At 40.2% G+C, this 12,819-nt stretch overlaps 1 long non-coding RNA gene across 1 annotated transcript; it reads right to left on the bottom strand.

The window, feature by feature from the left end:
• Window positions 1-3,402: 3,402 nt before the first annotated feature.
• On the bottom strand, window positions 3,403-4,089 carry LOC113778697. The gene is made up of 2 exons (XR_003469306.1): window positions 3,864-4,089; window positions 3,403-3,735 (listed from the first exon to the last, which is right to left on the bottom strand). It is a non-coding gene; the product is annotated as an uncharacterized LOC113778697 (long non-coding RNA).
• Between the last annotated feature and the right edge of the window lie 8,730 nt (window positions 4,090-12,819).

The raw sequence follows: 12,819 nt of genomic DNA on the forward strand, positions 1-12,819 counted from the left end.
ACAAAAAAGTGGGACCAATAAATTGTGTATTAAGAAAGAGAACTGTCGGTGGTTGTGGCCTGTGGGGGAACAAATTGGAACAGAGTAGAAAATAAAATTTGGGAAGTGACCAAGTGGGGGCATAGTCAAAACTAAGTTAAATATGTATATATATTATAAGGATTTAAGGGGCCCCCAGTGCCCCCACCTTAAATCCGCCCGTCTTAAAGTTAGCTTTGATTTTGCCTGTTGCTACAGTTACAATAGAAAGGGCTTTTTCAGCTATGAATATAGTGAAGAATCGGTTACGAAATAGAATGGGAGACACTTGGATGAATGATTGTTTAGTTACTTATATTGAGAAAAATATATTTCGTGAAGTTCAAAATGAGAAAGTTGTAAACCATTATCAAAATATAAAAACTCATCGTAAGCAATTGTAAATAATTTTGTTTGCTTTTGAAATAAAATTATTATTACATTAATAATTTTGAGTTTATTTTTTTACTTTTTTCATTGATTATACGTATCATTTGTACTTGTTGGTGAATTTATTTATTTTTTTGCTGAAAAACTAGAAAAAGAGTAAATAAAAAAAAATTTAATATTATTTTTGCCCCCACTAAGATTTCTTTTTGGCTCCGCCCCTGATGTGAACTAAATTCAGGATAACTGTAGTACTAAGAAGCAGAACTAGATACAACAGAAGTGGGGACTTCAGCACAGACCTACTTCAAATTTGTAAGCTACGCCATAAACATTAGCATACAGCGGAAATTAAAAGGAAAAAATTGGAAAAAAAAAAACACAATTTCCTGCTTCTAAGCGTATTACAGTCACTACAAACTTGTCACCAGAAGAAAAAAGGCTTCTAATCTTCTAATGGAACTATTTCCAACAGATTGGTGAATTGATAATTTTTAAATGCAGAAAAACTTGTGACTGACAACTTATCAAACACGGGCAGAAGATTAAAAATAATGAACCGCTTTAAATAAGTCCACAAACAAGCAGTACTTATTTAATCTTGTTACTCTTATCAGAAAACTTCAATTACAGTCTGAACACACTAGACTTAAATGAGCCTAACCAAGCTGAACGTCAAGTGTTTCAGCTTGTCTGTTTACTTAACAAGCCTGGCATTGCGCTAAATATAGCTTCTGTTTTCATTGAACAGCACACAAACGAGCTTATATCAAGTCAAGCTCAAGTAATGTGATCGGTATGTCAAATCCAAAATTTTATGCTTATCAAGTCATGCCTTCAAAGTTAAGGAACAATAAATCTTTGGATTGGTTAGTTGGCAAACCAAGCTTGGATGAGCTCCTTTAACTTAATTTGTCTTTCAACCTTATTGAAAACTAAGATATTGGGGATAAAATATTTTCAGGAAAATGTTATCCCACTTTTCTAGTTTTTGGCAGCATTAAAACCCTGGAAAATATTTTCGGCTTACATATCCCAACACAAAACAACTTACAGAAGATCCCCTGAAGTTTTCCACATGGCTAAGACTAGGAAAGGACAGAGACAGAAACTGATACCAGTACAACTCTGGCAAATGCAGTAAAGCACAAGACCAAGGTGAGAAACTGGCCTACCATTGGATACCCCACCAACAATTCCATTGCCAGCCACCAAAGCCTCGTCTTCAATGGCACTACTTCCCTATTCACTCTTCTCTGCCCTCCTCCCCTCCCTCCCTCCCTTCTCCTTCCAATGATCATAATTATAGCCAACGAACCTCTCCCCATTCCCCCACTAAATATGTTTGAGGAAGCCTAGGTGAGTGATATTCAACAGAAAAGCAATGATTTGGATTTGAATTTCAAGCAGAGGACAAGACTAAGGGGAATGATTTAATTAAGATGGAGTAGGAGATGGCTGTGAAGTGGAATGGGATAATTTTGGGGATTGTTGTGATGGATATTAGTGTTGGAGAAATATTAAAAATTTAACCTAGAAGTAAAAATATAACAGAAAAACAAACATTTTCATTGAAATGAGTTCCACTTCAAATATTTTCACACGGAAAGCATTAAATTCAAACCAAACAGACATCAGAAGAAAATGGAAATGACACAAGCACACAAAACTTGAAAACAGCTCCCAAAAAACATTCATATCAGGGCTAGAGTTCATGGCAAATTCAGATCTTACATAATATTTCAATGCTAGGAAACAATTCAGAATAAAGGTAAAGAGAGCATCAATTAATTGTGTATCGGTCTCAAAGCAATTACACACAACAGAAAATAAAAGTTTGGATCCATGTCGAGATGTTCAACTTATGTGGGCTAAAGTACCACGTATGATTTGCTACTTATACGGAAGAAAAAAAGATCTATTACAGGAAACTAGGTGCAGGTACCAACCTTAATGGTACCCCACTATGGCATAAAGTTGAAGTTTGATGAACCTGACAACGAAAGGTATCCTACAGAACACAGCCACTCTATACATAGACTGTGAAGACAGAAATTAGGATAAACAAATGCATGAAAAATAATTAATCAAAACACAAAACAAGAACATGAGCTTAACGTATAAAAGAATTGACGCAAAAAAATTTTTTTATCACAGTATCACAACCTTTATACAAACATAACAAGTTAATTGCCCAAAGACATCACCCAAAAGGAAAATCAAAGTACTTCAGCAGATGCTTGCATGTCTAACAAGTTTAGTGTCATAATTCAGACAACCAAACAGGAATATTCGGTCACTCTTTGAAAATGATCACTGCTAGGTAGACTTAATAGATACACTGGCAATGGTGAATAGAGCACTGTCTTATAGGTTAGGCTTACAGCCAATTCACCTCTAGGGGATTCATCCACAAATGAAAAGTAAATTCAGCACCTGAATTATTTTTAGTACCAATTTCAAAGTTCAGCTTTATCTAGAAAACAACTTCTTATATTAATCTGTAGAGTCTTTCAACAACATCAATTTGCTAAAAAGCACATTACCCAGAATTCTACAAACAACAAAGAAGTCAGATTGAAAGAACTCAAATGTTAAATTTGACTGAGAGCTGCCAGTTTTCTTTTTGAAAACCAACCTAGAGACTCAGAACAGTTTGAATAAAGAAAGACTGCTGAGCCTGGAAAAGTTGAGTATGCAGATCTGAATTCATCAATGCTTAACAAAAATGACATACAGAGGTAATTATGCTTCCCAATTTCATCGCTCAGTTTTTAATTTACACCTTCAGTATGAATTTTAATGGTCAATGCACGGTGTTGCAATCATTCAGTCATACCAAGCAGGGAAAGGCAATAAAAATTAGTTGCATATTGCTGGAAATTGGATTTGACATGCACATTATACTCTGTCAGAATGGCTATATTATCAGTACTTGTACAGCACTTTTAGGCATATTTCAAAGTAACAACCTTAGTGGCAAACAAGAAAGAAAAAGGGAGGCAATAAGGAACTACGAACAGTATTGAAGATTGTCTTTAAATTTTCTGATTCCTAGAATAATTTGTTGCATTAAATAAAACTGCATAAGCTAGCATCAAAATTATTCTCCAGATTCCTGACCTACTTAAGAACATAACTGAATATTCTCATTAATCTCTTACCTACAGTGGCATTCGTGTAATGACATCCATCCATTACACAATATAACAAACAGCACCTATTCAATTGGTTTCCTCTTCCTACCAAGAACAGGAGCTTTTTGCAATCTTGGCCCTCCCATCCGCCACTTCTTGAATGCTGCTGTCGATGATTGACCAGCTTCGCATACTTCAAAAAACAATAGCCATAGGATCAATATTCAAAACATTAGATTCTAAAGAGAGAAAAAAATAAAAGGCAATCGAGAAGGAATACACATATAAAACGAAACTATCAACTGATTGTATTCATCTTACATTTAACCTCTTCATTTGTTAGAAGTGTCAAGTGCTTGGAAGCCACTGCAGATGCAGCAGTATGTGCCTTCACAAGAACCTCCTTATATCTGGTCTGAAATGCAACTAGGAGGAAAGGTCCAATGCTTTTGTCACCAGCCCTGTTTATCAAGAATAAACCCAATAATATGGTAAGCCACTAATGTCGTGTATAATCAGTGGTAGGAATTAATCAAGTCTTCAGATTTAATTCCTGAGCGAGAGAGAGAGAGAGAGAGATTAAAGTACGTGAGTTTGATTGGAGCAATAATAATTTCTAGAAGATATTTTCATCTATCTCATGTTGTCGGTTTTTAAGGCTAGGAAAATGATTTGCAGCAGAAATTCATTCACTATCTTCGGGTGTAAAATAACTTACGGAGCCAACTTACCGGAGTTCTGTTTTCTTTCTTCTGTTTTTTGTCTTTACTTATTTTTTCCCAACCGTGAACCTTGACATACAACCAGAAAAGTACATCTGGAGAATTTAATAAAAATGGAGACATCTGTCACCCACTCATGGCCAGTTTTTCCTTATCTCATTCTCTGCTTTAGTTCCTCTCACACACAGACCAATCTACACCCACTATACTTACAGAGCCTTATAAAATCCTAGGAGGCACTTCCAGAAACACTGTTATTGATTATGAATGTCTTTCTCAATAAGATGGCTAGTAGCCAATGAGTCACAATGCTGTCCCAATTATTTCTTTCTATTCCTTGTTGGCTCCCAAAAAAATATTATTGTTGTATCAGAAGAAAAGAGAAAGAAAAAAATATTATCATATCACAAAAATAAAAACCAAAACATTTCTTGCAAATACGATGTACCTATTGCTGAAAACTAGACAGGCATATTCTATACAAAAACCTTGCAATCATATGCAAGCAAATGGCAAGGAATTAGGCATTAAGAAAAGGGAAGTAGAAGGAGGTGAAGAACAATGGTTTAATCATAATTCTTCAACTTAAAATTTGTTTCACTAGATTGGATTTCTTATCTTTCATATTTTTCTTTTTGTTCACATTGTTCATTACTCAGGATATGATGAGGTAAAGGAAATCAGGGTCTTTTTCATGTCAATGCAATCCAAGGAGTGCAACTACTCCTTTAGAGGAAAGACTAAGATAGCTTTCCTCAGCACATTGGGCAGAAAGGAATGAGAATGGGGGAAAATGAGCTGATTGTATTGTGCGCGCCAATTTTATTATCGCCCACGCCTCCCGCGTGCTGGGGTGGGGAGTAATTTCAAGCTATTTTTAGAGTTTTCCTTTTTTTTTAATTAAGATTGAAAGTAGTTTTTATGAGTGTCGGTGGGAAATTGTGGCTTATTGATTTGATAACTGTTTAATGGCATAAAACCAGAAACCTCCCATGAGTTTTCTAATAAATTTACTTAGTGCCCTTGATTTTGTAAAAAAGTATACCCACCTTCCTTGTCCATTTAAAATGACAATACCAGTCTTAACATTCTTGTAAAACTCCTTTGTTTGCTACTTTGCCATGCTTATATACAAAGTAGGGGTATTCATTTTTTTTATTAAGGATGACAGATTGCTTCACAAACCAAACATGTAAGTTCTCAAAATTAAAAATAAAATAATTAGAATGGTAAAGTGGATATAATTTATGAGGAAGAAAAATAAATTGTTAAGAAAGACAAAAAGTAGAGTGGTAGAGTAAATGAAATTGGTGGCAACAAATGTAGGAAATGGAAAAAGCAAATGGAAGATAGGGTTAAATATACAAATTTATAAGTTGTGAAAATAAAATGTATAATGGCATGGGTCTCATAACTTAAATTATTAGTAAATTACTAAATAATTATGGGTTGAGGTTTGGATATTGGTTATCTTAATGAACCTTTCACATACATAGGTAGGTCTGGATAACCGCAGTCTTTAAAACTTGAAAATCATATTCTAACCTAATTTTTCAAATAGGTTTAGGTAACCTAACTATTTTAAAAATTACGAGTTGATTACCTTATTTTTAGATTTGAACAAATTTGGTTTCTTGGTTACCTACATTTTTAGTTCTTTTTAAACAGCCTTAATACAATGGATGGGTTTTATACTTCTTTTTTTTCTATTTTAGCTCATATCCATCACTCTTATATTTTATCAGCAAAATCATTGTACTTTTAGTCCCTAGCCTCTATCGTGATCAACTGTCAGGTTTGTTTGGATACCTCAATTATCCCAAATAATATTTTGCTTGCATCATAGACACATTTTCCAACCCACCTTTTTATATTTCCAACCACCTTTTTATCTCACATACATCACATCACAAAAAGTGCTACAGTAATTATTCCAAATAATATTTCAAATAATACACTATCCAAACACGTATTTTTTTATAACTTTAAATATTATCTAAATCTTTTTGTGGCTTTTGTTTGTTTATTTATTTTTTCTAATATCAAAATAAACAATAAATGAACAATAACTAAAAAATAAATGACCTAAAATCACTACTAAACTATGGTAGTTCCATCACTTGACTAATCCACAAACTTTAAAAAAAAAATTATGGTGACACTTTCTTCTGTATCTTAATAAGAATCTCTATCTTCAATAAAGCATATTAAAAGTAGACTGTCCTAATGAGATATATTGTTGTAGTTGATTACCAAATAACAAATACGGGCATAAAAAATTTGACACTCATTCCTTTGTAATTGTGTTAAATTACTATATAATTGTTTAGAAGAATAAATTAAACTTTATTAGATGTAGACATTTTAGGATATTCATTAAAAATTTGACCCTATTTTAAGGTTTGATTAGTAAAAGTATCAAATTGAGGGAGGTAAGTATAATTTTTAAAACCTCGAGGGAACTTAGTGAAATTGTTAAATACCTCATGGGATGTTTATGAAATTATCCCTGAAAATAAAAATATTTTTTTAACTTAATGAAATTAAACATTAAATAAAAAGTAAATCTTATATACTCTAACAGTGTATACACTAGGAATAAATAGCATTATCTTCACTAGGAAGATGTTTGCTGACCTTTACTAAGGAAAGAAAATGAATGGTCACAAACTTATGCAAATTTGGTCATTATTAGTTTAAATAAATAAATATTGACCATAGACCAATCCTGAATGAAATTATAATACATATATTGGTTCATTTCAGCAGCAATAACAGGAAGCTTTTACGTATACATAGTTCATTGTCAATCAAGTTTAGCGAATTTCTGCAGTATAGATCACTATTTTGTAGTTCAACAAGTCAGCAATTTGAACTTTTTATATTTTTACTCTCACTCGCAGTTAGACAGAGACTATTATACACTTACAACTAAGGGAATCCAATGAAATCTTAAAAATGATCGGCTGTGAATTAACACCTAATACATGGATACTTAACGAGAAAAGTATACATACTCTACAGACTAAAGATAGTCTAATTATCACTCAAAAATCTTCAACGGTTGCACTTCTTTGAAACCCCCGTTGTGTTAAGATCTTGTTTGATAACTCAATTCAGTACTTAAATTTAATGAATTCAGATTTTAATATGTACAGATTATTTGATAATCAAAAACTAAACATACGAACTAATTAAGCGGCACTGAATTTTCTAAACAAACTTATTCTCAAAAATAAATAATGAGCTATTCATGTATCACTTAATGTGATATAAACTCAAATGTATTATATTTAATACTTAACAATTTAATAATTTAATGGATTCAAATTTCAGATTTCAGATTTTAAATTTCAGTTTTCAAATTTCAATATTATCAAACGCACCTTAAGTCCCTATACAACTAAAATATTTTATTTCAGATTGAATTATTATTAGTTACACTCCTTACATTAGCTAAATTCATGAATTAGACAAAAAATTTCTACAATTAGTGTGGTATAAGTAGTAAGTAGCATATGTCATGAAAGTGATGATTTTAGTTTCTAAAAATTGAAAGAACACAAACAATAAACGTCATACTCTGGCTGTTTACACTGGAATGACATTCATTTCTAAGCACAAAGAAACAAGAGTTTAATGGAAAAACTTGTAATTGAAATTTTCACAAGAATACATTATGGGATTTAGTTTTAAACAATTGGAAACGTAAAAGCTTGAAAAATACATATATTGCATGGTTTTATTTTAAACGATTGGAAACATGAAAGCATGAAATCTAAACAAACTGGAAAAGGGAAATAAGCATGAACATGAAGCACATTGTAGCAAACTGAAGACCTTTTCTTTAAAAAAAGACATCGTGGACAAGATGGTGCATTTCTGTTTCATAATTGTTGGCGGAATCTAGTGCTTTGATCTTCGGTTTGCAACTCTGTGTGGAGCAAGGATATGTAGGTTCCAAGTTGAGGTAGGTTCCGAGACATTCGTTCAATTGGCATCCTCTTTGGCTAATGCAACATGGCCTTTATTTAATGCGCTGAGACGTATTCAGGATTTAAAGGTTCAGCTCTCGGCGACATTGATCCATGTTTACAAGGAAGCAAATGCTGCAGCTGATTCTTTAGCTTCCCTTAATGTATCGGGGCAGAAAGTTTACTAGAGTAGTACTCCTGGTTTACTAGCTCTGATTCATGTACTGGAGGTTCAGGTATAGTCCCCTCTATTGTCTATTTCTTTTCTTTCTGTAATTAATAAAGTAGGATTGGCATCGCTCCTCCATTAACATGGTTGGCCAAATATATATATATATATCACTTGAATGCTGTAAAGGATCCATTGCCAACAAAAGTAATAGATGGCAATCAATGGCAAACAACAAAACACAAGATTAAGAGCTGTTGGCACGAAAAAATAACGTGCACAGTGGAAGCAATTTTGACACTGCAGAGGCCCCGTCCTGGGCCTATACACGTGGCAGCCCAGGGAGGCCTGAGTTGGGCTTAAACCCCGGGCTCATGGGAACCGTCCCGCGGCCCTCCGCCGCTAGGGCTCCAAGGGGCTCCAGAGAACAATCCCGCATAGGTCGGGATTGATCCCCCTCAGTGCGGGATTGAGACTATTTTGGGTAGGTCCCGAAACGTACGGAGGTCGGACTCCCTCAGCAGGTATAAATCATAACGCACACCGACTGCGCAAGGTACGCTCACTATTCGACAATCACTCCCGACCGTTTTACTCCCCGTGAATCTCACTCACCGGAAAACTAACTTGATCGTCGGAGTGCTCTCGGGGACGACCTCGGGGCTCCCCTATTAGATCACTTTCTTGTTCGCTTTGCAGGTTTGGGACGCGCTCTTCTCGTCAGCACGCCGAGCTCATCAGGTCAGTTCGGTTCGGGGAAGTTCCGTGCTTCTTCAGACACATATAAAAATATGAGGGAAGAGGAGAATAAACAAACAATAATAACTCAATAATTTATTAACCCAAAATTCAACAATAACAAATATCAAGTCGTACCCTTTCTCTCAAAAGTGTCAAACAGGGCTATCGCCTCCGCACCTTAGTCAAATACTTCCTCATGACGTCCTCCTTGGCCTCATATTCCCCGCGGATTTGGTAGACTACGAGCTGAGAGTTGCTCCGGACCCTGATCGCGGTTATGCCCATCTGGTGGGCTATCCGCAATCCTGTCAACAGAGCCTCGTACTCCGCCTCATTGTTAGATGCCGGGAAATCAAATCTGAGTGCGTAGGTCAGCTCCTCCCCGATGGGCGACATGAGCAGCAGGCCGGCTCCGCTCCCTTCCTTACTCGAGGCTCCGTCCATAAATAGTACCCACGGCTCTTCCGGCCGTGCCTCCTCGGGCAAAGAGCTCGGCCCAGGAGGTCGGCACGCCGCCCAGGTTGTAGGAATTTGGTTGTTAATCATTTGATGGGACCCCAGTTTGTCGTCCTTTGACAATTTGGTTGTTGGCTTATAGTTTGGCGGATGCTCGACCCAAGAGGCCGGCATGCTGCTTCAGTAAATCAGGTTTGACGTTCGACCCAGGAGGTCAGCGCAACTTAAAGCCCAGAGGTTTGGTGTTCGACCCAGGAGGCCGGCGCGTCGCTCCGGTTATTAGAATTCGATTGCTAAATCAGCCTGATAATTTGACGATTTGGTGTCCCTGACAACTTAGTTGTTAGCTTAAAGTGTGATAGATGCTCGACCCAAGAGGCCGGCATGCTGTCTTGGTGGATCTATTTGGTGCTCGACCCGGGAGGTCGGTATGCCTTTTCGGTTACTAGAGCTCGGCGCTAGCAAGGATTGAAGGTCAAAATCAGATAGTTTCATTCAAACATCATTTCATATATGCATTCAAACCCTATCTATTACAAAGCCTACCGAGCTATATAAGGAAAGGAAAACCTAACTATGCCTTCTTCTTGCTGGCGACCTGCTTGAGGCAGGAGCTGATGGTACACCTTAAACATGCTGAGAGGCATATGGTGAAGGCTATTCAAAAAGATATCTATGGAGATCATGAACTGCGGGGCAGGGCCACATCCTTATAAGAAGATGGAAAGGATTTTTGGAGTGGCCGCTACCCTAAGCCACCGGTTCCTTCCCGGAAGCCCTGCCGGGAGCCTCGTCCTCCTCCAGGGGGACCTCCGCCAGCTCGACCCCCACATCGCTCCTGCCCACCAGGCCCTTCAGGGCATGCCCCTTGCAGTACCCATCGAAGAGCCAGTCCAGCTTCCCCTCGGTTGCCGAATTGTAGTCCTTGAAGTCAGCCAAGTTGAAGTCAAGCGGGTTGAGGCCCTTCACCTGGTCCAGGGCACGCGTGAAGCCGACCTGAAGGATGGGCTGGTTGAGTAGGGCCACGTCCTCGACAAACTGTTCGGAGGAGATGAACTCCCGAACAGCCTTCTTGCGCTTCCGGCTGACGGTGCCGGAGAGCTCAATGGCATGGTCCTCCCTCAACTTCGCCACGCCCTTCTTCTCTTGGTCCAGCTCGAACCGGGTGGAGGCGAGCTGGACTTGGGCCGTGTCCAGCTCCTTCTCGGCCTTGCCCAATTTGGCCTTAAGGGAGTCTGCCTCCTAAAGGGCCTGGGCAAGCCTCTGCTCCGCCTCCCGATTCTTCTATTACAATTTCTCCAAGTCGGGAGACAATTCGGAGAAGCGGGTCACCAGGGCAGCGCCGGCGGCATTGGCCTAAGGAAAGGAAAGTAAAAATTAGCACATCCCTAAGGAAAGAACAGGGACCCAAGTGGCCTAAATGGAAGAAGACTTACTTGGACCTGAGCGGTGAATTACATGTCCTGGAGGTCGAACGGGCTCGCCAGGTCCATCCACCTCCTGTCACGCGGGAGGACCGAACCCGTGACCAACTCGCCAGCCACCTCGGGGAACTGGGCTCGGTCAATGAGGGAAAGCCCCCAGGACGGGCAGAAGTGGCGGGGGTCGTGCATAGAGGGGGTTTGGCCCGGATTCACGGGGGCCACATGGCGGAAGTACCACAAGCTCGGGGGAGGTGTCTCCCGGGCGTGCTCTTCCGCGGAACCAAACCCCAGGTGGACAGGGCCCTCCGACGTCAACAGGAGAGGGCGCTGTACTAGGGTTGGGGTAGGTTTCTTCCCAGGTTGGGAAGGCTCGTCCTCTCGACCCCTCTTCTGCCCCGTCTCTTTCATTTTGCTAGCGACCTGCTTGAAGGGGGACCGAGATTGGGAGGCCTCCTTCTGGGGAGTCGAGTTGCCCCCAGGAGTCGGAGAGGCCTCGGAGGCTTTTTTCGCCGCCTCTGGCTGCGTGGTGGGAGCGACCTGCTCGGGTGGCGCGCCCAGTAGCCTGGAAAGCTTCCGAACTGCAGCAGACATCACCAGGTCAATAAAAACAGGTCAGTAAAAGAAAGAAGGAAGCAATAGACTACGGGAGCCTGGAGGCGGCATTACAAGTGTCGTAGTTGGTAGGGGAGGGTTCCACTCCTTCGGGGGACCCGGACAAAGTCCCCATTAGCCCGGCCACGGATATTTGCTCGGTGGAGAACTTGCCTGCATAGAGTTTCACCTTGGAACTCACCAACTGGTTGAGGATTTCGGGGTACAGGTCCTCCGGGTAGGGTTCGGATTCGACCTCCCCGATCTTCCACACATCAGGGGGAAAATGTATGGACTTAATAAAGAAGAAGTCCCCCTTTCAATTCTTCACGGAAGAGGGGATCCCGTAGAATAGGTCTTGGGTGCCCTTCCCACCCCGAACCTTGCTAACAGTTTGGCGGGAGAAGTAGTATCACCCAAGAAGGGAGAGTTTGAGGGTGTAAGAAGTTCGGAAAAGAGAAAGAGAATAGGGGATGGAGCAGATTTGGCTATAGATCAGGAACGCAGTGATGATTCTGATCGAGTTGGGGTGGACTTGGGTGATTCTGAGCCCCCAGTAGCTCAGAATCTCGGTTAGGGCTGAGGGGATGGGGAGTCGGAGCCCCGCGACTAGTTGCTCCCTATAGATGGCTACGAAGCCTGGGGGAGGTTGGCTAGTTTTGTCGCTGGGCTCGGCAGCCCTCGGTTCGAAGGCTGGAGGAATGGAAAAGGACCTAACAAACTCGGCCACTATCCCGGGTGAGAGGGTGACCTCTTGCTGGTCAGACTGACCGTAGTTGATTTCGGGATCATCCCCCTGCACAGGGGTAGGGGTCCTCTCGGAGGAGTCGCTATCCTCGCCTGCCCCCCCGGGCTCCGCCCGGGGAGTCATGCGGGGACTTAGGGGAAGGAACGGAAGTGGCCTGTTGATCAATGAAAGCATCGAGCTCGGCCGCCTCTTCCAGGATACGGGCGGAAGGAGAATGGGCAAATGGAGAGCTCATGATATCAATGGGCTCGAACAGGTCAGAAATGTGGAAGTTGGGATTAGAAGCAGAGGAAGAAGAGAGAGGAGGAGGAGAGGATGAAGATGAAGATGAGGACGAAGACGAGGAGGAAATGAGGATTCTGGGGGCTCTACGACGGGCCGGAGTTTGGGATGCGGTGAAGGTAACGCCGGAACGATCCGACATAAAATGCAGAAGGTGGCAAAGGAGGGAA

Source organism: Coffea eugenioides, chromosome 7, assembly GCF_003713205.1.
Source record: "Coffea eugenioides isolate CCC68of chromosome 7, Ceug_1.0, whole genome shotgun sequence".
NCBI classification, from domain to species: Eukaryota; Viridiplantae; Streptophyta; class Magnoliopsida; order Gentianales; family Rubiaceae; genus Coffea; species Coffea eugenioides.